The 22,803-nt window shown below is 42.0% G+C and overlaps 1 long non-coding RNA gene across 2 annotated transcripts; it reads right to left on the minus strand.

The window, feature by feature from the left end:
• Positions 1-8,714: 8,714 nt before the first annotated feature.
• LOC310889069 lies at positions 8,715-15,079 on the minus strand. 2 transcript variants are annotated; one of them, XR_014576353.1, is made up of 5 exons: positions 13,723-15,079; positions 12,111-12,600; positions 11,031-11,188; positions 10,460-10,531; positions 8,715-9,211 (listed from the first exon to the last, which is right to left on the minus strand). It is a non-coding gene; the product is annotated as an uncharacterized lncRNA (long non-coding RNA). The 2 variants fall into 2 exon arrangements; XR_014576354.1 differs by lacking the exon at positions 8,715-9,211 and having other exon boundaries at positions 10,012-10,531.
• Between the last annotated feature and the right edge of the window lie 7,724 nt (positions 15,080-22,803).

Consider the following 22,803-nt stretch of genomic DNA (forward strand, 5'->3'; position numbering starts at 1 on the left):
GGCTGAGGATGCTGATTGCATTAGGGATTCCGGACGGTGCCGGCGGGTCTCTCTGGGTAAACCTCTTAAAAGAATGAGCCAGGCTCTTCACTCATTGTTCCTCCTCATCCATATGCCGACGAGCAAGCTGTTAAGTTTTCAGCTGATTTTGTACTTTAGCATTTTTTTACCTCCCTTTAAGGCCTTTGTATGCGATCGTTTCCAAAGATGCCTTTCCTAAGACAAAAATAAGTTTCAAGCTAAAGATTATCCTACTTTAAAAGTGGCGTGCTTTTGCCTGATACATTTCGATGTCGAGATAACCACCTGGTTTGATATCCTTGCTTCGAAGAAATTTTCAGGAACCTGAAATGGCACAAAATTGGGAAAGAAAGCACAGCCAGTGTGATCAAATGAAGACGTAGCCAATATTACGGCGAAGTACTGCCAGCCCAGACCCTAGGAAGTAATTCACAGAGGTTCGACAATAAGTCAGGTATTTCTCCATCCCATTTCATGAGCACCACACACTCTCGCGGAGCCGTAACACCATCCCAAAAGGCTTGGTCTCTGTCAAAATTTGTAGCAGCAGTGGCAATGGGAACAAACTAAAGACCCCAGCTGACATTTGGATGCTACTTCTCCTCGTTTGCCTCCACGTCCACGTCCTCCCCCTGCCAGGGAGAGGAAGAGCAGCCCCTTTATTTATTTATTTTGATAGGCAGCATTCTCCCGTAATCAAGGCTTACATTTTAAGCGGCCGGCTTTCTGAAGCATGAAATGGGTACATAAATACAATTCCATGACCTGTAACATCCAATTTCAGCATCTTTCATCGCGCAGCGGCTATCTAACGGGAAACTAAAGGTTCTCATTTCTTGGGAAGTTAAACGCAAATATTCAGAAGTATTAATCATGCAAAGTGAACTCTGGAGCCTTACATTTCTTTCTGATGTTTTGGTTTATTTGAATAAATCCCAAATGCGATGTTGTTGGTTTGTTTTTTTTCAAAGCCTGGGCATGTGTAGCAAATTGCTTTTTCACCCCCTTTCTCCTGCCCAGACGTAACAGATCAAAGACACCACTCATCCCCCGGATGGGGATGGGGATGCCAGAGGAAGGGTCACCCAGCATCAGAGTTCCCAAATCCCACAGCTCCCTCAATTCCCACCCCCGCTGGTGCTGTGACAGGGCTGCACAGGGGTGCTGAGCCTCGAGAGATGACTTCGGGGCGATGCAGAGAGCCTGCGCACACCCTGCCCAAAGCAGAGCCCAGCTGGTCCTTGCATTGCCGTGGCCTGGAGCAGCCCCAGGCTGCAGTAAGGATCTCATTCCTTTCTTCCTTTCATAAATTTGTGAAATAAATCTTTGCGCGAAAAAAGGATTTGAAGGAATACTGCCACTGGGGTTCTCTGCAGGAGGTACTGGGGGAAGAGGAACTTAAAATCTCCTTGTTTGAGAAAGGAAGGGATGGATCCAGGCTCAGCGAAACGTGGTGCAGCAGAGCCATGCCATATCACATGGCGAGCTTTCTCCACGGATCTCATCTCTTGGTCCTGCAGAAGAAACCCAAGCAAGGGGCTGGCACTTGTCCTCCCGGGGCTATTTGCAGGCGAAAGGAAAAAGCAGGGAGAGATGGAGCTGCCTGGCATAGCAAAATGGGTAGACAAGACATTTTTGCCAATCAGCCAAACCAGTAGGGTTATTTATTTTTAAGAAATGCCATTTCAAAACCATAGCAGTGGATTTATTTATTTATTTATTTATTTATTTTGAGTCAGGAGGATATCAGGGTTTTTTGTCTGTTTGGGGTTTTTGTTTGTTCTTAAATAAGTGATGGCAAAACGGAGGTGCAGGCATACATCACCAGAGTGAAACACTGTCCATCTTGATAGACATTAAATTCTCTAAATGACAGAGACTACATCTTCGGTAATTCGAACCTGGTGAGTGATGTACTGAACCTCAGGACACCGAACAGCAAACGAGGGACTCCAGAAGTGCCCGTTCCTCAATCCGCTCCACTCATCCGGCCTGGATGGCAAAAAAAAATCCTCTGAAGATCCTACCCCTCATCCTGCAGCGCTAATAAAACCATCTCGGCAAAGCAAACAGCACAGTCACCGGGCTCTTTGAAATTCAAGTCACAGCCTCGTCAAGAAGCTGTTGATGGAGAAGAATGTTAGTGAGGGCTAACAGGCTACGAGGAGCCACTCCAGCCCTCAATGTTACTCACACACCGTCTGATAAAACCTTCCACCCCAAGAAGGTGGAAGACGGGGGAGCCCGGGACGGACATTTTGTGATCCCGGCAGCTTGCGGAAAAAAAAAACAGAGGGCGTTTATTTCAACAGAGGTTTTTGGAAAAGCTGAAACACAGTCAGGAAGGACAAAACACCGCCTGCCAGCACCTAGAGTGAGGAGGCGATTCGGATTTCCCTTTCTGATTTGGGCTGAATTCCCTCCGTAACGTTCCAACGCCGCGGCTCCTTCGGTGACAGCCTGTGAAAGCCAACGCTCTCCCGCCACGGCTCTGACCTTTTCGGCGCTCTGATTAGGTGACTCGTCAAGTCCTGCTCTTCGCCAGCCTTGATGGCCTCTTCGAGAGAGAAAAGGGGAGAGGCAGGAAGGCGCAGCATCAGCGGCAGCTCATTAAACGCACACAGGAAAAGCCACCTCCCCGGATTTGGGATGGCAGCCTGCCAGATACACGCACGACGGGCTCTGTGCACCCTGTGCCCCCCCTCGAGAGCACGGTGCAGCTGGCGGGGACGTGGTGGCAGCAGTCCCTAGTCCATTCTGCAAGGATTGCATCCAGGCCGGACACAGATCTATCATTTCCTCCCCGTTTTCAGTAGCAAAGCATCAGGAGCAAGCCCAAGACAAGAAGTGTCGTGCAAATAACCATAAGGCTTAAATTCTCACAGTCATCATTTAAACGGGGTTGATTTCAGACTCAGCTCTTGGCAACTAGCTCACAACTGGTCTATTTTGCTCTAAACCCGCTCCTACAGCCAAGACTTTTTCCCCTCTCCAAGGAGTGGCATGCCCAGTAATTGCTGGTTTATTGCAGTTTAATCAGTGCAGGGTTCATCTTCCTTGAATGTATCCAAACGCCTTTAAGATTTCTCGTATATTATATGTGTACGTGGGCATAATTTGGGTCCAGTCTTGCCATTTACTTGGACTGAAAGCACTCTGCACTAAATTCTGCAGACAGCCTGATACGCTAAATCTCTCCTTGCCTATAAAATATCATTAATACAGTCACCGGTGATATATTGCTATGAAAGGTCACACGAGTTACAAGTCGTTTGTTACAGGAATTCGGGATGAGACTCTACAGAGAAAGTGTTAAAATAATCATGCAGTAGCCATACGGAGAAAGCTGTTAGCAAAATTAAAAGGTTATCTCAAGGGGCAGTTCCCACTGAAGATCGTTTGATCAGGAAGGATCTACCTGCAAGGTGTGGGTGGGGATGTCCTGGAGTGAGGGAGAGCAGAGCTGCTCTAAAAGCAGCCAGTTCCCCCAGGCTCCTGCCTGGGAATCAGGGAAATTTCCATCGAAACTGCTCTATTTTCTGCAAAATGTTTCAATTTCAATGAATCAGCGTTTGCTGATGAAACCGGGTCAAGGAAGTCGGGTTCATATTCCGTCTTCACAATCCTCTTTAAGAGGATTATTTTCAAAGGTCAGATCCACCTCCTTCATAGGTCTTCTAGATTAGCGAATAATTGAGAGTTGGACCAACATGTGCACGGAGCCAAGCTAAAAGCTGACAGCTGAGCACCTCTTTTAGCTCTTGAATCTCAGTTCATGGATGGGTCGCTTGAAGAGATCAGATGGAAAAAAAATATCCCTGCAATATGATGTGGTGTGGCAGCTCCTGTACCTAATGCTTACCTGCTATATGCCCATCAAACGTTAAATTCATCTGCAAAAACTTGGTCAATACCAACAAGGATTTTACCCAAGGGTGTGCAAGGAATACAAACCTCGGGCTAGCCACGCACGCTGGTCAGAAGCATAGTGGGGCTTAGGCTCCTGAATTTAGCATGCCACCAGCAGCCAAGTTCCTAAATACAGAAGAGTCTGAAGCTGTGGCTTTTATCGGGTGGACTTAGACTCTAATCGGATGGATAAAAGCTTTCCACAAGACCTTTCGGCAAACCTTCAGCATTAGTTATCCAACGAGCTCGTGTCCTGCCTCTCTCCTTCTCAAAGCAAGCAGATTCCAGTTAAAGCTAAAGATATTTTCTTTCTGTAGGTAGCTAATTGACTGTGAATGCCAATTCAGTGTAATAAAGTTGGTGACATTTTTTAAAGGGATGTCATTTTTTTTAATTATTAAGAATACTCACCCATTTTTTCTTCGAATCGGGTGAAGTGCTAAATTTCCTGACAAAAGTAATTGCGTTGCATAATAAAAAGTCCAGAGCAGAATGGGCACTTCATAGCTCTCCGGGGGTTGGGATGGAGGAGTTTGTGTGTTAGATTTTTTCCCTTTACTTTGAGGTGAAACACAAATTCCGTGGATTTCCTCTTCCCCCAGGGTGAGCAGATTGTGTCCTGCCGGTCCCGGCTGGGTGCCGGGCTGCTGAGGAAGCGATCTGGTTGCTTTATGGTTGAGAGAGCTCCCTTTCCTCCAAATTTTTTAGAGGTCTGCAAAACAGATAGAGCGTGAGATGATGTGCGAGCAACTGTAAAGCACTTCGAGAGATTGCTTAGGAAAATGGCAGATTATCCAGCGTTAGAAGCGTTAGGAACAGAACTAAACCACCGCGTGTTAGATGGGGGACAACAACTGACGGTGACAAACGAGGAGAATACAGTAACGCGCGTTAGCTATAATAACTGTGATGTGATCAGTTCGCTGGCTGAATGTGGAAAATCAGCGTTCGACCGTCATTTCTGTTGCTGTCACAAAGCATTACGGTGCGCACGTGGCACTGAGACCTGCCCTTGCTCGGGGAATTCAGATCCAGCAGCCCGGTTTTCCTACTCTTCCTCGTTCTTCACATTTAAATTTAACACAGACGCCCACCGAAACCAAAAATTACGAATCACTGAATCTTTTGCCAAGTTTCCCTCCTATTTCAGTGCTGTTGTTTAAAGAAAAGCACAAAATTTCTTATTCTGCTTCCCCTCTTCTCCTGCTTTCCTAAAGCTGTCTTTATGTGGCACTGTGCCAAACGCTTTAATAAATTAAATATAAAATAATAATAGATTAATAAAAATTATTAATAAATTAATAAAAAATAACTCAGGTTTTACTGACAGCAAATCTGCTGCTTCTTTTCCAGATTCTCTGTCCCGGAAAAGCTACACTGCATTTTTCAAAGCCCTCTTTTCCATTTGTCTTCCTATGTTCATTTATTCTCTCCTCCAATATTTGCTCAGCAGCATCGCGTACTGTTAAGGCTTAATGGACCTGTCCCTATAATAATGGACCACATCATTTTTTTGTCCTTTTCCTCAATGTAGACATCCTGTTTGATACCCCTAGCTCACACAGTCCTCCTCTTGCTTTGATTAAATACATTCAGCCTTCCTTCTCCCCAGCTTCTCAGTTCACTTTCTAGGGGGAATTCTCTCCTTCTTCCAATTATAATTTTGCACTCGATGTCCAGGGAGAAGTTCTTGGAGTTAATGCCTCCGTTTTCCCTCGTTTCTCACATCTATGGGCATTTAGAAATGCAAGTATGGAGGCACCAGCCCCACTTGACAAGGCTGATCATAAGAAAATTCTTAAAAATAAGAATATTTCATAAGAAAACATAAGAACAATAAGAAAATGTTCTAGGCAGTGACTAATAAAAGCCTGGCCGTATCAGATGCCATCTCCCACCTTCTCATCATACATTAAGGACCGCCAAATATTAGGTAGAACAAAATCTGCTACAGTTATCCTCCCGTGGCAACCTTTCTAACAAATCATCCCCAGGGGTTCGGGCATGTTTGCCCTCAGAAAGTCCCTCTCTTTTCCACTGGTCATCATGCATTTGTGACATTTATTTATTTTTTTTTGGTGCCATTTAGCTTCCAAATCTTATATTCGAGCAGAAAGCAAAATGAAAGCATCGCACATTTTACGTGGCCTCCTGTATAAGCTGCACACTTGAGCTGGTTTAGTTCGGTAAATTCATTTAGATACTCATCAAGTTATGCTCTTTTTATTTCCTCATCAAACTGGACGGATTTTTTTTTCTTAGTTCAGCGGATTTGGAACGTGGTTAGATCAACAAAGCGATCGCAAACCTTTGTCACTTTCTACAACTCATTTATCACCATCAAAACAAATGAATATTCCAGTCGTCCTGAAATGACACGTATTAGAGATAATGCCCTTCATAAAATGAGGCATGTAACTAAACCATTATCGCTGAGTGTACAAGAACTTTGTTTTTCTCCCCAAGACAAACGAGAGCTGCTCCTCGAGGGGGTTGCTAATAAGATTCTGTGGCAGAAGGAGTTGGTTAGGCACAAAGAGGGAGCTCAGCTCTCAATTCCTCTCCGTGTTGCTAAAGGGACTTTCAAATGAAATATTCGCTTGAGCAGCAACCACACAAAAATGTCTGAGATTAATATTTAGGGATGGAAGGGTTGGTTAGGATAAAACAATACCCATAAAAGTCAATCATCTCTGAACCTCTTCACGAACCACAAGTTTCAGAGGACATTTGTTTGTACCAAATTCCAAGATAGAGCGGATAAGCGTTTAGATCTGGGTGTGTACAAAATTCAATTTGATGTAAATCAATTGAAATTTTTTACGTCCACCCACCGCTGCATGTACATCCCATTAGAATTGCACGGGCAGACTTTTTCCTCGTGAAATCTCTGATAAATTCTGTTCGGTGCCATGGTCAGTTCCTTCCTGCCACTGACGGGTTCCTCCTGCAATAAACCTGCCGTTGGAAAGCTGCTTCGGAGGGGGAAATGGTGAAAGACTTTCTAATTAAAAAGGAGCTGGATTAATCCGTTAACAAGCTGAATCACCCCTTTTGGCTCAAATAACCATCTTCATCTGGTGCTTTTGGTGTTCACCTGTAAATGAAATGATGAGGAGGATTATTTCAGTCTAATTTTTTATTTCCAAATGCCTACGTAAAAAAGACACCTGCCCATTGGTAACTGGTGCTTTATGTACTTATAAATACAATTATTGGTAATTAGTACTTTATGTACTTAGGTGCCGACAGCTTTATGTGCTACCAAATGACTGAAAATCAGGTCATTTACCCAGGTAAAAAACAAAACAGGTGACTAATTCTAGGTATTCAAAGAGCTGCAGCCTGTTTTAGTTAGTTTCTTTCTCTTCTAAATAAAACTTCTCTGTCATGGCTCACCAGGGAAAACCTCAAATATCCTTGTGGATGCTTATTAGTTTTTATTATATCACTTAGGCACAGGAGAAAGGGATTTCAAGATCTGCCCAGTAAGATGCAGACCAAAATGAAAGAAAAAACATGAAGACTTACAGGGTCTTTTACAGGCGAAAAAAACGAGAGCAAACCCAAAAGCATCTCCCTAGGATAACATTTAAATTAGTGTAAATCTAGAAGGAGTCCTCCTGATTACTCTGAAATCACAATGACATAATACAGGGAGAATCTGGTCCAGGTAAAAATAAAAATAAATAAATAATTAAAAAAAAAAACAAAACAAGAAAACAAACTCACAAGAAAATAGAAGTGAATGAAGGATTTTCACGTTAATACCAACTGAAGAACTGAAGCTGGTACAAGAAAAGGGGGAAAAAAAAAGATAAATTAAATATTGAAAAGACTTTAAACAATGCCGTTTTTTTTTCTCGTTGAAAGTCAGATGTCTGATTTGGTTCCCTTCCAGTAGTGATATTTAAAAAAAACTTGTTCTGCATTTCGTTACAGTCCCTGACCGCCGAGGTACCAACCTGCTGCTTAATCTTTATTCAGGACGTAGAAAAACCTCTGTAATCTCCGGTGTTTTTCTGTGATCCCAGCCTCCTTTTGAATATATACAATATGTCCTCTGCCAATACAATCTGTGACCTTCTGGGGCGGATTGAACGAATTTAGGTCAAGAAAGCAGCCGTAGCCTTGCATTGGGGAATTCTTTTACCAGGCACAATTGGGGATGGGAAGCAGAGGTTGCTTGGCATGCCAGTCAGGTCCGGAGACACTGAATTGGCTTGGACAAGGTAAGAATGAAATATGGATCTCTGCTCACCTGCTGATGCAAAAGCAGGGCTGAGACAGAAGCAGAAGAGTTTGTGCTTGGTTGAGTTGAAAATCCAAGCTTCCTCTTAGCGCCCAGAATTTGCATCTTGGCCCGGTCTGATGACAGCTACTATTTGCTAATATAAATGAAGGTACGCAGGGACACAAGATAAAGCTAAGGCAAATCAACTAAGGATTGATTACTTAATGCAGTTAATCCACCGTCCATAAATGAAGATGCTTTTATGCAAGAACCGAACGTCATTATTCAGTGAAATTTAATTTTCCTTTAACCTGCTTTAAATTATGTCATAGAATTAATGGGATCTGATCTTTCAGAAGCATAGGCTCCTAAATGTAATTTGTTAGACTAAAAAGCATGCTCAGACCGCCGTCAGCATTTCCCTTGTTCACACGTGGTCCAGGCCCTGTCACTTTATCCCTGTGTGCCTCCAAGAAGAGGTTTTTGGGTGGTCCTGTGTGGAGTTGGGCTTGAGGATTCTTGTGGATCCCTTCCAGCTCGGGATATTCTGTGGTTGTGCAGTGCAACGAGTAACCAGCCCCCAGCTGAATGTTGTGCCGGCGCTCAGCACCCCTGGAGACCACCCTCCAGTGAATTCCCACCTACCTAGGGACTCCTGTGTATGCAATTTAAGTGGCCCCTCACTCCGTCTTCCCCTCCTTTCCTACACTCTCCCTGCCTAAGGGAGCTGAGGCCTGAGGGCAGAACTTGCCAATAAAGCCTGAGGCTTACACATGTGTAATATTTAGACATATCACATTGTATAGCATCTGTGCACAGTGTGTATGTGTGTATGGTTTGTGTGTATTCCAATAGTACACTAGCTGGTTTAATGAACATACCCATACATGGTTTAATGAACATACCCATTCCCTACCTACCCATAATTTATGTGCAGAGATTCCTCAAGTTTAGCTGATTTGCTTCAGCTTATAGCGCAAAATCTTCCCGTGGTCCAGCAGCCCTGCAAACGCAGTTCTTAAATGTCGACGGTTTACGTGCAATTAGCTGTGTATGAAAAAAAAAAAAAAAAGAAAAAAGAATCTGTTGAGCTTGAAGCTGCCTTCTCATTTAAACAAAATCCCTGCCTTTCGGTTTGCACCCACACGTGCCTTTATTTTTTCCTAAGATGCAAAAAAAATGATAAAATGTAAATGATAAAATAATGATTGATAAATAATGATAGATAAATCGTAAATCAAGCAATTCAGATCCACAACAAATTCCATCCCTACAGGGTTTCCAGAAATGGTGATTTGGCTAGGAATGCTTGCTGACCTGAGACACAAGATGCTCTGCCTCCCCAAGCATATCCCAGGCATATTCAAGACAGGTTTCTGATGGCTATACATTACTGATGTCCATTAGCTGATTACAAAAGGCTAGCGTGCCATCCGTGGTTTTTTCTCTGCTGTTGCTGAGAACAAACACAATAGGAAATGTACGCCTGGAACCCCGACAGGCTATTTTTGTTTCATCTTGCAGCCTTCATTCAGTGGCAGATAATAGCTGGTTCATCTGCCTCTAGCTATTTGCTAAATGAGGATGTTGAAAATGTTTCAGCAGCGTTCCCATACAGTTCTTGATGTACGCTAAGAAAAAACGTCATTGCATACAGGAGTTTGTCACCTTACAGACTGATGTTTGAGGCTGGTCCGTGTTGCTGTGTCATAAGATCAGAGATCATAAAATCATTTAGGTTGGAAAAGACCCATAAGATCATCGAGTGCAACCATCAATGGATTGATGGATTTGGTATTCGACTGCCATGTGACAAAATGGCACGGACACGATATCCATACCTCCTGCAAGAACATATTTTCACTTAATGTCCTCAAGTGCCCCCGAACTTCTCTAATTTGGCACAAATAGGACAACCGAAGCGAAGAACCACAAAAAAAAAATCAATGAATCAGCAAGAATCAGGTGTCACCAATAAGACATCTCAGTATTATTTACGATGTCCTTGGATTGCTGACCTTACCCATATTTATGGCTGTGGACAGCAAGGAAATAATTTTCATACAAATAGCTGTGAGTGAACAGTTCAGGATTTCCAAGCTGGCTGGAGGAAACCTTTCCAATTTAATAGGTATTTATTCATCACACTCACTAAACACGGACCAATGTCTAGCTTTGGCGAGCAAAGGAACAGAGAAATGTCATTTTTTTCCACCAAAACTTCTGGAGCCACCCTCTAGAGATCCCAGGTTCTTGTTGGTATCTGCCTTTAGGGAATGATGAGGAGAAGCTCACAGCAATTTTTTCTTTCCGTGAATCTTCCTTACGGTTATTTTTTCAAGGGGCCACGATTATTCCAGTGAATACCTAAGACAGGAAGAGGAGAGAGCTCTTTAATTGATATCCAAGGTGACCTTCAGGCAACTTGGCTGAGAAAATTCCACAGTAAGAAGATTCTTTTTCTGCTGAATCGGTTGAAAATGTGAGCGCTGCCCCAGAATTAAAGTCTGGGACGGTAAAGCAGATAGCATGCGTCATTAAGAAGCACAATATTCCCAGAAATGACATGTGCTAAAGACAATCAGAGCCAGAAAGTTGAACGAGCCATTTCACCAAGTTCTCCCTTTTATAAATCCAAATTTGAAACCGTGGTTCTGAAAGAATGAAGTTTTACATTTTAATTATTTATTAAAGGAAGCGTGTAGGGCAGTTTAAAAAAAAAAATGTTTTAAGTTGAGATTTTCAAAATAATCCAGATATAAATTCTGATGGAATTCTGCGTATTTTCAGAGCCTAATTTTTAGGTTTCTTTGAAAATCTTTCTCTACAAATGTTATAGCTGGAATGAAGTTAAAATCAAACGTACATTGTTTTGCCAGTAGCAGAAAAGTCTGAAATCCTAATGGTGTCAGTCTTGTTCGGCTATAAGGATGTACCTTAATTCCCACACTTCAGTCATAGCAACCAAGGAATGAATCCAGGAGCCTTGGGGAAAATCTGGATTTGAGTAACACCCTTTCACCCCTGCAAAAAAATAAAATTAATAATAATTACATATATACATATATATATGGCTTTGAGCACATATACCACTTCTCATTGTGCAGAAATCCACTGACAAGCTCCAGTGCCTGGTCAAGACCTATCAAGTATTATCGGTTAAGAACTAAAATTGATCAGAATTTTCCAAAAACGTGCCCTGGAGCATTACGGTTTAAATCTGATGCCCAAATATTTTATCAAACAGAAGTGTGGCACTCCATCCCTTTGATGCATAGTATAACCTGATATGCTATTCATGAAAATTTTTCTTCTTGTTGAGAATCTAAAGTTAAATTATATAATATTATAATATATAATATATAATATTTTATATAATATTTTATGTTGGAAGGACGTCTGGAGATCACCTAGTGTCGGATCACACACTCCAAGCAGGGGCAACTTTAAAGTTAAATGGAGTTGCTTAGGGAAAACTGTTTTGAGCATGTCCAAGGATGGACAAAAAAAAAAAAAAAAGGAAAGAAAATAAATTTTTATTTATAAAACCAGACATGGTTGCAACTTTCCACAGGAATAAAGGATGCAAGGACAATGGAAATAATTGGTAAATCCTCACATAGTAGGAAAATTATTAAATAAAACACTCAGAATGAGTCTCAGGCATGGGCCACGTCCAGTGCTTCAGCAGATGGCAGAAAAACGTGCGCTGTGATTTCCAGACTGCTCCTTCCTGCCCCCAGACCAAGGAATTGGTTGCACCCGCAGCAAGGAGGTAAATCAGCCCAGTCCTACCAGAGATGCTGATCCCTGGGGAGCTGCGGTGCATCCTGACTTGCCTGCTGGCTCTGGGCATGGCTGCTCTCCACTACATCCCAGGAAAACTCCCTTCCCTCCTCCTCCCTCCTCATTTTCCCCATTTCACAGGTCAAGGAAGGAAAAATACCAAGAGCTTTGAGACGGTTCAGGTGATGGAGAGGGAAAAATGGTCTTCGTAAGGGGCCCGAATAAAGGCAGGGTGCTTCAGTAATCGAGATACGCGACGAGGATGGCTCGAACGAGGATCCGGGAGGTGTTCTGCAGAAATAACTGGCAGGATCTGGACACGTCATGGATGTGAGGAGCTGTAGGTCACAAAGAAGATGCCAGGTTCCTGGCCTGACGAGCAATGCTGGGCTGCAAACAAGACTGAGAAAGGATAATGGTATTAATAACGCGAATAGTAATGGCCCCAGCTTTGGGATTTGGTTCAGGTGGCACTTTGCTGGGATGCTTCCAACCTTCTCTAGCCTTTTATTTATCACCTTTCCTTCCCCTTTGTCTTTGCATGTGCATACCGGTCAGCTGAAGCTCCAAATAGGCGGTTTCTTGTTATTTTGGAGCAGTTGAACAACCCAGCATGGTTTCAGCAGTTGTCATATCTTCATTAGTTAATTCTGCAAATAATATTTCCATAAAGTTTCAGATAATAGAGCACTTGTGGGGCTTTTCTCTGCATCATTTATCTTCATTTGTAGGTATCTGACAAGTCGAGCGGTTTTCAGTTGGTTTTAAATGATTTATAATATATGACTAAAGATGGCAAATGATTTTTATTAGTATGTGAGCCCATGTAAGGGGAAAAAATAAAATGGCAGCCTCCTAAGACACAATTAATCCATTTCGAATATCCTGGATATATTTATTTTTGACACGTAATGTGGGGTATGTACAGTGCCAGAGGAAGCACTCTCTGCTTTATTTACTTTCTAACTTGATATAATTCCTGTTCTTAGATATAAGAACATATGCAAACTGACATATAGAGCTAGTTTAATTAAAAGAAATTTAAAATGAAACGACAAAACTCTTGAACGTACACAAAAAGGAAATACGTTGCTAGCTGAGGGAAGAAAGCCTGGTTATTATAGAAGTGCACCACGTGCTTTTATAATTAAAACAGTCCCACGAAGGACTGAAAAGGGTAAATTACATAAATCTGACCCAAATCAGAACACCTCCATTTATAAGGTAGGAAATACCTTTCAGATCAGCTGAACACTAGGTAGCTCCAAAGCCCTTTGCTTTACTTGCAACATGAGAAGATATCCAGCATTTGTCTAAGATCCCATTTTCTCCTCTTTTACCTTAATTTCTTTTCTCCTGACATTTTGAAAGCTTCCTTTTTACTCCCCAAATATTCGCCTGCTCGGATAGTAAATTAAATGTGGCTAGCGCCCTTAATGTTTAGGTTATTGTACATATGATGTGTATTACACAGATACAGTATTTGTAGGGGGTTATATGCACAGATAAATAATGAAAATAGCTGTGATTTGTAAAAGAATATATCTATATACAAGTATATCTATATCTATATACAAATCCCAGCAAAATTCCAGACGCGGTGGCTTGGGCGCACTTTATTTGAACTAAATTTCTTTACCCGTCTCCAAACCACAATCGTAGCATTGAAAAAAAAATAAAATTTACAACATATTTACTCTGTTTACTTTCTAACCCATCATTTATACTGATTTCAGGGTTTTCCTGGGCTTGGACAAGGGAGATATGGTTACCTCTTCCCTTATCATTAGCTTCCAGGCAGCGGCAGTGTGTCTGCGAAGTTTTCAGCACTCGATCTACTTAGAGAAAAATTCGTTGGTGACGTTTTCTGGCCTGCGTTTTCTATACAGGTAGTCTCGGAACTGACGTGGTTCTTGCAAGCCTTAAATTCTGTAAATAAGGTGTTGAATACGAGATATTTATTTAAGAGAATCTCATAGACACACATGCACTCCAGGATACAGATAGATCCATTGCCACTGTAATTAAAATATGCACAGAGGAACCTTTCTAGTGATCTCGGAAAAAAAGCGTGTATTTCTTGAATATCGAGCTAGGAACAAAATTAACCTGACATTTGTATTTGACAAGTAAGTTAATGCTGCGCTAATCCCCTTCGGGACGCCGCAATTTTCACCTGTCAGAGATGTTTTAGCCCAAAGGGAGTAGCAGTCCCATCCCTTTCTGTTCTACTTGAGCTGGAGAAGAAAGAAAGAAAAAGAAAGAAAAGAAAAAAGGAAAAAAGGAATAAAAAAAAAAAGAAAAAGGAAAAAAAGGAAGAAAAAATGAAAAAAAAATAAAAAGAAGAAAAAAGAAACAAAAATAAAGAAGCCACATGTAACAGGCTGTAAGTCATTATGTTCTTACTATCCCTTGTTTTCCTAAACACATTTTGGGAGAAAAAGGGCTGTGGAAGGCTTTGCACGTCCCTGTGGATACCCTGGGAGGAGAAATATCTGCCTGTAGAGAAGGTGAAAGTCTGCGGCAGCTGCATCCTGCCAAGCAGCAGGCTGAGAAGTTTCCCTCTCCCAAACTAGGCAGGTGGGGGGCTGGGGTATTTTTATTATTTATTTTTTTTTAACACAGATATAAATAAGTTTCGCTTGAGACTTAATTGTTAATTAGTCCACTTTAAAACCAGATATGTTAAATTCATTACGGCGCTAACCCAGTTTGAGATGCATTAGCATTCATCTTCCCCGCTTAATCACTCCAGTATTCATTTAAAATTCTCTCAGTAATCTAGTCTGCAAATTTTCAAGTTGATGGAAATGTCAAAAGCAAAAGGGAGAAACGTCTAATTAGCTGAGTACCTTGCTTGTTGCAATTTCTTGGCAAATAATAAGGGGACTTATGTAATGCTCGCTGCAAGAGGGTGCGGTATTTCATAGGAGCCTTTGAACGAAACAAAGAATAGCTCGTGATGACTGATTGTCTGGGCAATAGTGAGGAATAATAGAGAAATAGTAGAGAAATAGAAATAATAGACATTATTTCTGTCTATGGTACAGAAACGTAAAATCTGAGTGGTTCTAAGGTTCAAAAAAGGGAAAAAAAAGAAAAAAAAGGAAAAAAAATGACAGCTTTCCTATTTCAGATTCCTAAAAAAAAATTAAAAATTAAAGAAAAAAATAAAGAAAGCTTGAATTGACTAAAGTGAGATGGATTTTATTTATTTTTTAAAGGAGTGTTTTGTTTGTTTATATTAGGGCCCAAAGATTGTATACGAATTGGCTGTGGCAATACCTAGGTGAGGCTGCGTAACTGCTATTTCTGCATCTCGTCACCAGGTTCCTTCACTGTGGCTAGCTTTAAATGAACGTGTAAATTAAATCCGTCTTCGAGTGCCTAAGATCTTCAGGCAGGAAACGCTGGATTTGTTTGGGGAGGCACAAATTATATATAAGTACTAATCAGTGCTAGCCACTAATGAATTCTGCTTTTTTTTTCTCTCTCTCGTCGCCAGATGTTAGTCAAAGTCTAAAAGTTCCTTTATTTTCCTTGAATGCAATTACTAAGCAAACGTTTTGGAGAAAGAAAATTCACGACCTCATTAAAGAGGAGCCACGGCCCTTTGCCATTTCCATTTCTGTTCTGTTCTGGAATTGGGATGACTGCTGTTAAAATACCAAAATCCATCACGAGTTACACCACCAAAGAATGCAAGATGCTGCAGTTATTTCCTTCTCTTCATCAGAGAAGTGTCGAGATGGTTTCGACACCTGTGTATAGGATTTTTTATAGTGATATTGTGCACCAGGGTAACGTCAAATATCTACCAGCAGTGACATAACGCGGGCAAGGGTAGGAAAAAAAGTGTTATTTCACATCCTGACAAGCACAAAGAAGTTTGAAGAGCTGATTTCCCATTACAATCAGCTGGGTTCCTGTCCTAGGGAAAGGCTAAAGACTGAGTAAAAGATGTTGGAGTAGAAAATGATGAATAGAAAGAAAGTAAAAAAAGAGAACGGATGAAAAAAGGGTGAAGGGTAATGCAAAGCGAAGCAGGAAACATGGATCAGCCAGGAGATATCGGTGATTTTGGTTAGTGACCTTGAGATAGCTCACCTGGGACCTGTTTTTCAGAGACTGGAGGGAATCCCTTGACCTTCAGAGACGCTCAGAAAACCAGATTGCAGCCCAGAATTACCAGGCGCTTTTGTAAAGAGCTCCTTTGCTAGCCCAGAAAGTGCATCTGTGGGTGGAAAATGTTCTTCCATGCCCCATTTCCATTTCATCTCGATGGATCCCTTGAGCTGCCTCCTGCTTTTACAGTCCTTTCGTACCTCCTGGTTCCCCTTGTGTTATGATCTCAGTTTAGTACCTGAACTCGCCACGAAATCCATGAGGAAAATTCCCTGATGGCTTGGTGATCTCCTGCTGTGGTCATAGGGTCTTAGTTTGAAACCTGTTAGTTTGAAACCTGTTAAGGATCCTGTGTACACCAAAGATATCATAGAAATGTAAAAGCAAACTTACAGACTGTGCTCCTTTGCTAGGGAAAAAGGAAAATAAATAAATGCATAAATAAATGCATAAATAAATGCATAAATAAATAAATAAATAAATAAAAGGTCCTTCAGTAGAACTTTGCTGAATTAAGTCGAGGGAACAGCTCTGGGAGTTTAAATTACAAGAGATTTTTGAACGAGGACAAGTTTTGTGGATATAAAACAAGGGCTAGTGACTTTAACAAAGTCTGAAAGCCTGCGACACACATCTGACCAGATCAACCCCATTCTGCTGCGCTTACATGGCAATTCTTTGTGTATGATGGATTTATTATATTGAATAAAAATTCCATGACAGCTCTTAACATCTACTCCATTGATCTCTGCATCAAACAGCTCACTGTAAGACAAATTTAAATAATATTTTTTTAATTAAAAAAAAAAAGGTGAAAAGGTTTTTTATTGGAACAAAATTCCTTAAGAAATGTTCCATAAAAGCAAAAGAAGAACCAAGAAAGGGATGGCAATGTGCATGATAACAGCTTACAGTAAGAGAGGAAAAAGTAAGTAGTCATTTTCTGTTATAAGAAATAGACTTTTCAATTAATTTCTTCTTTAGAGAAAGCTAAATCATTCATGATATTTAAATAAATGCATCCAGTTTAGACACCGAAAGACCATCTCTGACATCCCAAGTGTATTTATTCTTGTTTATTCCTATGGTAATAGTGTGACTGAAGATCTGCATCCCTGTTATTGCTGCTTACAGGAGGACTAAACCCAAGAAAAACAGGCTGTTGACTCTGAACCACTGATTAACGAGTGATAACAAAGCGTTATTACAATCTGTGTGAGTCTGAATGTCAGCTGGGAGGAAGAAAGGAAGAATCAGCTGGGAAAAATAACTAAGATGCAATGAAGAGTACACAAATCTTTTTAAAAATGAAATAAAATTGAAATTGAAAGCAAAACATGGCTAAATCTAGAGGTCTAAAAAGGAGACAATGTGAGAGGAAACACAATATTTTTTAGGCTTTTTCTTAAAAGAACAGAAAATTGTGGTGTTAGCCCGGTGGTTTGATTTTTACCTTAAACACTCTCTTTATATCCTTTTGTGCCCTGAAATACTCTACTTCTCATACAAAAAGGTAGGGCAGCTTGCCAGAAAGTCGGGTTCAATCTCTTTGGAGAAGTCCTCAGCCGCAGCTCATGGGCTCCAGCCTTTCTTCTGCCTTGGCGTTACGTGGCAGCAGTTACAGAAAAAGCTTTAGGGCAGAGAAAATGTGAAACGCTTCCATTTGGGGCCGTAAACATTTTTCAGAACTGAAAAATAGACAAAATAGTAGGAGGTAATAGGACGGAATGCTTCGTAAATCCTTCAGGTCTACAGAAGAAAATCCCCACCTGCTGTCCCAAATCATTTCCATCGACTTCGGGGTGACTCCCTCAGTGTATGGCCATGAAGAATCCAGCCCGTAATGTTTAACCAACATTAAGCACGTTTAACCAACATGCTAAGGACCCGTTATGCTGCGCAGACTTATAAAATCTCACTGCAGGGGATTTAGTTTGTGTTACACTACTTGGTGGCACAGAAATCCTACAGAAAATGTTTGGATGAGTTTGAGGGTGAAAATGATCATTTTTCATTCTGACCCAGGTCCTTTCTACAAGGGAAAGAACAAAGCACAAAAAATGTTATATAGCACAAAAATATATATACTTTTTTCCTTTCCAAGAGGAAAACAAAATGTGAACATTATTCATTTCTTCCTGGTTTTTTTTTCCTTTTTTTCCCAAAAAAATATTGTATAGCACAAACTACTATTGCAAAAAGAGGTTCGTGTTTATTTCTGTGCATAAGGAGAGAGAGATGAAGGTGGAGAGAGTTCAGCACCATAAAACACTAGAGACAGTGGTTTGGGTAAGTAAATTATGGCATTTGGCACCATGGGAAACTTATGGGATTTAATGTCCAACATGAAGATACAGTGATATACAGATTTCTCAGAAAGTCAGAGGGGGACATATAAATCCATTTAATACTGGAAAACAAGACAGCAAGAGAAATACTAACAACTTATTTAAATATGAAAGGAATGAAACAGCCCTTTGTAGCCACTTACATTCAGGTTATAAACCCAAAATTGAGGTGCTTGGAGTTCAAGAGGCGTTTGGACAATGCTCTCGGAGATAGACTTTGATTTTTGGCGGGCCCTGCATGGAGCCAGGAATTGGACCCGAAGGTAAGATGAGTTAGAAATGGGAGAAGTTATTTAGGCAGAGGTCTCCTGGTTCTCCCGTTCCCACCAAGGACATGAGAAGACGTGAGAGAAAGAGAGAACGTGTGGCACGTGTGTTTTTTTTTCAAACCGCTAAAGTAAAATAATGCTGCTTAGGCTACTGGTGTGTTGAGATCAGCAGTGTTTGTGTTGTCTCGTGCTTTCCTTGTGATTTCCTGGCTGCGCCTCTCCATCTGCTGGCTCCTATATTTAGGCTGCAAACATTTGTTTGGGTGTTCAGAGGGCTTGGGCCTTTTGGTCCTGATCCACGACCAACGCTCTGAGATGCTGCTGCCACGTTAATTGTGGGTATGTTACAGAATATCGCAGCATAAACAAACTTAACAGAGCTGAGCTATCGCTGGAGAATTAAAATAGCCATCTGCTGTAACAGCACAAAGCTAAAGTCTTTCCAAAACAGAAAAAAATGTCATTGTACTTGCATTTCACCCGTATTTTAACTGCTGCTAATATTAGAAGCTAATCAGTGCTGAGCACACAACATCACAACATCCCTGCTATTTAGCAGAAAGGCTATTCCCTTATTTATCCTGCCCGGTAGCCTGAGCTAACGACCAAATACTTCTGCGAGTCACTAAATGTTGCCCCCAAAATTACCGCTGTGACCCTCCCAAGCTCAGAATGGCACTGCTTACAAATAATGTTAGACTTCACTGATTCAGTAACCTCGTAATTTGTTCCCCGTGTGCAGAACGGAGTTCCCTGGCGTTTATGTGAACGAAAGAAATAATTGCGTTCTGGTTATTGTTTTTAATCCCGCGATTTTTAATTTTTTTTTGGTCTTGTTTTTCCAGTGTAGAAGGCACTTACTCCATTCTTTCCTTTACGTGGTGCGTTGGATGCAGCGTGCTGAGACCGGAGACGTCTCAGAACGTGTCGGTGTAAAATCTGCCTCCCTCGTGTGCCTGAGACAGACCCCAAATGGAGCAGGAACGCCCTGTGCAGAGCGTGGCTATGGGCGCGCAGTCCGAAGGGAGGATCCTTCGATGTCTCCTGCTTCCACGTCTCCTAAAATGATCCTAAATAAATAAATAAATGAATTAGCACCAGCAAGGCTCTCTCCTCCTGCAGGAAAATGTGCTGGAGGAGGAGCGGGAGAGGCCCAGAGTGGAAGCAGCAGCCCAGGCAGCCTGGGCTCATCGTATAACCGAAGCCTCCATGCACAGGAGGAGCAGAGGCCGTTCGGTTCCTCCGAGCAGAAGGAGCTTGTTCCTGACTGCCTGCAGCCCATCCGCTCAGTTCAAACACTGAACGAGGGCTGGGCCACGTATGGGACACGTTTTATTACACTCTCCCCCTTACTCCGCGACTGTAACGTCCCCGTTGCTTCGCAGGGAGTTTCCAAACGCCGTGCTGACAGCTTTCGGCTGGCTGCTCCAACAGATGGACAAATCTGTGAGCAAGACGACGCTCGTGTTTTTGAAAATTACAGCGAAAAGCAGGGTAGGAAGAATAACTTGCCTTACGCTTTCCCAAGGCTAGATCTTCCAAATGAATTCCCTTCATGTCGCCGAGCTCCAAGCGCGCTGGAAATCTGGTGAAGAAAACTCTGATCTGCTTCCTCTTTTCAACTCAAAAAAAAAAATAAAAAATAAAAGAGGGACCAATTTAACAGAACAGTTGTTACAAACAGATGTTTTGAAATGCAGACGGTGATTTACATAAATTCATATTCAGATTCCTCGGCTTTCCTCTACCATAAACAAGAAAGTTTTGTCGAGTGCCCAGGGATAGCTTTGTTGTGCCGGGTGCTAAATCAACACAATTTGCTGTGCTGGTGGTTGTTTGTTCCTTTTCCACGGGCTGCTGGAGGCTGGTGCGTAGAGCAATTTCCTTCAAAAATCATTTCGTCTGAAGGCTCTTTTTGAGCTAATTGTCCGCAGTCTCTGAGAGCTGGAGGAAATACAGTCAGGAGGAGAAGTTCCTAACCATGCATGCAGCCTGATTTTCCAGGAAGGAAAAGCGTCCAGCTCTCAGAAATACCAGATGGATATGTGGGAGCTACGGGGCTAGAATATACTCCTTCGACTGTGCCAGCTTTTCAGCAGATAGCAATTGATACCAAATAATTTCTGACACCTTCCTCTGTCACCTAGAGGGAGATGTGTGCCCAAATCCTGCAGATGACAGCGTGCTCACCCACCAAGTGAACCCCACGCCAGTTTTACTTTAAGAGTTCAAATTCTCCGTGTTGTTCTGCAAAAAGCTGCCTTTCAATGGCGTCCCCTCGAAATATCTCCCTTGCAAAGCTACTTTTTCCATTCTGTTTGGACGCTGTTTAGACCAACAGATAACAAACAGGGATCCAGGCTGGTGAGGTGGCTCCTCAGACCCTACAGCTCAGCGAGGTTCTCCAGGCTCTGTATTTTCGGAGGTGCCATAGCACTGCTGTGTCGCTGTTCATCCCATAAACTCATCGAACACGTTCATACCTAGCAAAGCTGTGAGTTCTGATTTCTTCCATAAGCTGGAGCATGTATTTACCCCTAGCAATCCCTGCCAGGAATAAAACACCTGGACGTTTGCAATGACGAGGACATTGCACGTATATTTATGTTGCTTTCCCGCTCACACGTAAGTCGTTAAACAGACGAAGCTCCTAATGGTATTCATTAAATCTCCACCTTAGTATGCATAACCTAGTCGCCCACACCTTCTTCCCTGTCCTGATGTTATCTGTGAGTTACAACAGGCCGTTAATATTCTGAAATGATTCGATGTAGAAACCAAATCACGCCACAAAAAAAAAATAATAATAAAGCCTTGCTTACTTATTATAGACACCATTCTTTCTGCTTAGACCCTCTTTTGCATTCCTGAAAGGACAGTGAGAAACGGAATGCTAAACCACTCCAGAAAGAAAGGAGGCTGATGAGTTATAAGACTACGGCAGGAATTTACAACCTCGTGAATCCGCTCTGTACCAGAACTTTGGAAGAATTGGCCTTTTTGCTTCCAACATCCCTGCAAGGGTAAAATAAATGCAAACTGATGTACAGATTGGTTCTTATTTGGGCTGCCGCTGTCCTTAAATTAATTTTTCCAGATTTTGCTTCCCTTTTTTTTTTTTTTTTCCCCTCCAGCAATCTGAGAACAATGGCATCATGAAACAGCCCAGTTCACAACACTGTATAAAAAGGCTCATTAAAATGCAGCCTCGTTAATTACTTTTGAAATTAAGTTATACTGGCTATCACTACCTCGGCGCTTCGGATTCTTCAGGCATGCATAAAAGAAAAGTTATTATCTCACCTCCAGAAAGCATTTAAATAATAATAACAGCGGGAGGCTAACACCAAACCCTATAAGAGATATAGGGGGAAGGAGAATCGGTACGTACACTCCTGAAACAGGCACTACTCCATTTGCCAGCCCGTGCTTTTATCCCATTTGCCATCCCTTTACCAGCTCACGAGGCAGCTCCCTGCGTGTTATCTGTATAAAACGGTTCATAAACAAGACCGGGCTGGGGTCAGAAAGCCCTGAGCATCCTGGGCTGAGTCCAGCGTTGGCCCTGCTTGGAGGAGGAGGTTGGATGGAGACCCCCTGAGGTCCTTTCCAACTGCTGGGCTCTGCGATTCAGGGCTTACAGCTCTGCTGTGGAGCAGGACAGGGGTGGCTCAGGCTGAGAAGCCTCGCTTGGATGTAGGAGGCATCACTCACTGCAGGAATTTTCCAAAATCAGATTGCTGAAGGAAGAGGAGCCCTTCTCTTTCTGTCTGTCAGGTCATTAGTTCTAAGCTCTTCTCATTATCTAGCTGGTTTTCCTACACAATGCACTCCTGTTGTGATTTGCCTCTTTTAGCTTTTAAATACTGGCAGGTAAGGCCTCAGAAAGACTCCCCAAAATTTTTTGTGTATATATAATATCGGGTACAAGTGAAAAATGTGGGATGTTTGCAGTGCATCTTTGGTTTCCAGCTTCAGTACAGCAGATTCACAGAGACGCCTTGTTTCTGACGATCTGATGCTCTCAGATAACTTCCATGTGCTCCTGTGAAATACTCATTAGATTGTTTTATGTCAATTTTCAAGAGGATTTTGGAAAGCCACTTTTCAG

This window comes from Anser anser, assembly GCF_964211835.1.
Source record: "Anser anser genome assembly, chromosome: Z".
NCBI classification, from domain to species: domain Eukaryota; kingdom Metazoa; phylum Chordata; class Aves; order Anseriformes; family Anatidae; genus Anser; species Anser anser.